Genomic DNA, 4,686 nt, shown 5'->3' with positions numbered 1-4,686 from the left:
GCCATAACATTAGTTGTCGGTGAAACCCCCACCTTCACCGTCGGCACACATTTGAGCCGACAACAAAGGGGGGATTGACTGTTGGGCCATGAAGTCAGCCGAGAATGAACCCCCCCCAGGCGTGCTGCAAGGCACATTTTTTTTTGTTCTGAGCACAAGCATCGAACCTGCGACGTCTGGCCCCAGCTGGGACAAATAAACTAACTGCCAGACTACTCAAATGTATTTGATTGTGACCGTACTATCGACATTTATTAACATTCTTTTGACCTCCAATCGTAATACATATTTATTTTAATTTGAACTTGCTATATACCAAAATTAAGTTTGCTATATACCTGAATTTCATGGCTAACTTTTGTAATTAAGGAAAAATGGAAAATAAATATTTTTGGAGCTTGCTAATTAATTAAAAAATATAATTCGAACTTCCTATATATTTTAATTTCATAGATAAATATTTTAAATCATAATAAATTGAAAAGAAATATGCTCATAACTATAGCTAATGTAAATCAATAGTAAAGACACATTTATTAATGCATAGTAATACATAACAATTAATATGATTTAGCTATTGTGTCTTAACGATTTACCCTTCTTTATGATTATGACATGCAAAGGGATGTTTGTTAGTGTCTTCCATGGGACCTAGATCGACGTCCTCTCCAAAAGGAGGTACCGCGTCGAATTGATTGTATTCTTCCTCGTGAACCACATTCTACACTCCGACAATCCTTCTCTTTTTCCTTGAAGAACCACATGGCGCTCCTCCTTGTTAGCTAGGTCTGGATCCTTTACATAGAAGACATCCATAACATCATTCACAAGTACGAATGGTTCTTTGCTATATCCAACAAGTTTTTGGTCTATTGTAGTCATATCGTACTTGTCGATCTTCATACCCCCTGGGATTCTGACCCATTGGCACCAGAAAAGAGGAACATTTAACACTCTATAGTCGATCTCCTAGATCTCCTCCATGAATACATCGTAGATCTCCCTATTTCCATTGCAGTCATAGGCATCTATACAAACACCGCTATTTTGGTTGGTGCTCTTATTATCCTGAGCACTCATATAAAATGTATAGCCATTTATGTCATATCCTTGAAATATGAGGATTGTAGTTGACGGTCCGTGAGCCAACACATTCAACTGAGCACACTCTATCTACTTATCCATGACCTGTCTACGTAACTAGGCACCAAAATGATCTCAGTACTCTCGCACGATCCAAACATCGGACTTCCCTGGGTTTTTGATGCATAGCATCTTCTAGTGTTCTACGACATACGGGTCCACTACAACTGGTTGTTGCAGAAGTGTGAAATATGCTTGCGTGAATGAAACAGAGTCATTAGTGAAGAATGAGTTTGCACCTATCGTCCCTTTCCCCCTGTAGCCTCCCCTCATGGTGAGATACAAACACACAATTGATTTGAGATTCATGTAGTCGATGCAGAAACCAATGACCTCCTCGGTTCCCCAGCCTTCGACCATGTAGCCTTCCACCAATTTCGGTTATAAACATATTTTTTTAAAACTCCCATGAACCTCTCAAAATGGTACATCTGATGTAGAAACAGGGGACGAAGAATTTGTATCTCTATCACAATGTGAAAAATTAGATGCACCATGATATCAAGAATGATGGAGGGAAACATTCCTCAAACTGTGATAGAGTCTCGACCATGTCTTCCTGCAACTTAACTAGCTTGGTCAGATCGATGGCCTTATATGATATCACATGACAACCATGAGACTTCATGCCAATTAATTTTAAATCTTTCATGTTTACTAGTATCTTTATGTTGGCAGATTAACCGGATGAAACTTTGATTCCATGAAAGCACTTGTACATTGCAGTTTTCTTCACCTTGCTCACTTTGTAGCTAGCGGGACCAAGATATTTGTTGCCTTCTTGCATATCTTTGGGATGTATATCCTGTCTGAGTTTCAAACGTTTCAGGTCCTTTTGTGCTTGGAGTGTATCATTTATTTTGCCAGGTATATCTAGTAACGTACCAATCAAGCTATCACACATGTTTTTCTAAATGTGCATGACATTGATTACGTGTCAAGCCACTAAATCTGGCTAATAAGCTAAGTCATAGAAAATAGATTTCTTTTTGAACATAGGAGCTCTAAGATTAGATTTCGGAACCGGTGTACTTCCACGTCCCTTTTCAAGGATAACCCTAAGTCCCTTTACCCTCTTATATACATGTCTCCCAGTGTGATGCTTAGGAGGTGATCCAGTCTTAACTTTCCCATCAAAAGCTCTCATGCTGCTGCAGTATGGGTGATCCTTATGAAGAAATTTACGATGACCTAGGTACACCATTTTTTCTGATGTTCTTCAACCACAAGCTCTCTATTTCATCCAAGCAATGCACACATGCACAATAGCCTTTGAAAGTCCGGCCCGATAGGTTGCCAAGGGCTAGCCAATCTTGGATTGTTACAAATAGCATTACGCGTAGGGTGAAGTTCTCTCTTCTGTATGCATCCCGTACCAGTATACTATCGTTCCACATTATTACAAGATCTTCCATTAATGGTTTCAGGTAGACATCGATATCGTTGCCAAGTTGCCTTGGCCCTGGTATCAGCATCGCCATCATAGTATACTTCCATTTCATATACAACCAAGGAAGAATGTTGTAGATACAGGGTCACAGGCCAAGTGCTATAACTACTGCTCATGTTACCGAATGGATTCATCCCATCCATACTCAACCTAAATCTTATATTCCTCACATCTTCTGAAAATCGCTCCTTGTATTTCCTATCGATGTTTCTCCACTACGTAGAATCAGTGGGGTGTCTCAGCATTCCATCATCCTTGCGCTTCTTGGCATGCTATCGCATTAGTTTGGCATGCCTTTTGTTCACTAATAAACGCTCTAAATGGGAGACTATAGGAAAAAACCACATCATCTTGATAGGTGGTCTTCTTTCTTCTTTCCTTCGCCATCGATATCATCATTGTCATGCTTATACCATGTTGCACCACAGACGAGACATGCTTCCAAGTCTGCATGCTCTCCGTGATACGACATGCAATCATTTGGACATGCATGTATTTTCTGTACTTCTAACCCAATGGACACACAACCTACTTGGCTTGTTACGTGTTTTCTGTCAGCACATTTTCTTTGGAAGCAATTTCTTCATGAATAGTAACAACTCTGTGAAGCTTGTATCAAACCACCCGTTGCTTGCCTTCAATTGTAACAGTGAAAGTACGGTACGTAACTTTATATGCTCCTTGTCATAGCCCGGGAACAATGGTATTTTAGAGTCCTCTACCATATGCTGGAACTTTTGAAACTCTCTTTCATTGGTGGAGTTTCCCTCCGTATCGCGCAACATCAGCTCAAGATCATCGGCATCGATGTCAGCCAACATCTCCTCTAGGTCATCATTGACCAATGTATCTCCGGCAGGCGGCATATCGGTGTATTCTTCAACCGGCATATCAGTGCACAAATCTTCGTTTTCTCTGCCAATGTATTGCCCTTCTTGTACGATCTTAGCTTCATCGTGCTTGGTCCAACGGGTATAGCCAGGTATAAAGCTCCTTGACATCAAGTGGGAATGTATCTACTGGATGGTGAAAAACTGTTTTTTGTTCTCGCAATCGATGCATGGACATCACATATATTGAGACTGTGTATTTGACTTTGTGCCGCGGCTGCTACCGAGAAATACTCCGCACCGTTCGTGTACTCTGCGTTCATACGGCTTGCATCGTACATCTTCTGTCCATCTACAATTATATCATTATTTAAATCTAAATTCATAACATCTAGAAGATTTTGCAATCACCAACAAATAAATTACCATGCCATCTCCTACTGGTAATTAGCCTAGGTTGGAGGAGCCGCCTTTTATATCCTTTCGTGTTTACTTCTGATGAGTATTTGTTGGTGCCATCCCTAGAGTTTTTCATTACTATTCAACCCTCATGTAGGTCTAATTAAGTAAAAATTAAAAATAAATACGCTCATACATAAAGTTTCTATGTTAGAGCTTGCCAATTAAATAAAATATAAAAAGTATAATTGTATCTTGCTACATTAAAAATCAAAATAAATATGCTCATACCTAAAATTTCCATATCGGAGCATGCTAATTAATTAAAATATAAAAAAATATAATTAGAGCTTACTACATACCTAAATATCATGGCTAATTTTTCTAATCCATTAAAAATCAACCATAAATATGCTCATACCTAAAGTTTCTATATTGGAGCTTGCTAATTAATTAAAATATAAAAATATAATTAGAGCTTGCTATATACCTTAATATCATGGCTAATTTTTCTAATTCATTAAAAATGAAAAATAAATATGCTCATACCTAAAGTTTCTATATTGGAGCTAGCTAATTAATTGAAATATAAAAACATATAATTGGAGCTTGCTATATACTTTAATTATATGGCTAATTTTTCTAATCCACTAAACATCAAAAATAAATATGCTCATACATATAGCTAATGTAAATCATTAATAAAGACACTTTCCACCTTAAGCTACTAATTGAAGCTTACATATAATAATTAAGGTATAATTGCATCTATATTGTCTTCAAACATCATGGTCATAGGTTCATTTCCATCATTTCAAAATCTAGAGCAATTTAGCAAATAAATTTCAACTAGAAATGGATTGG

This window comes from Phragmites australis, chromosome 18 (assembly GCF_958298935.1).
Source record: "Phragmites australis chromosome 18, lpPhrAust1.1, whole genome shotgun sequence".
In the NCBI taxonomy this organism is placed as follows: Eukaryota; Viridiplantae; Streptophyta; class Magnoliopsida; order Poales; family Poaceae; genus Phragmites; species Phragmites australis.
Note: the sequence above shows the minus strand (reverse complement) of the source record.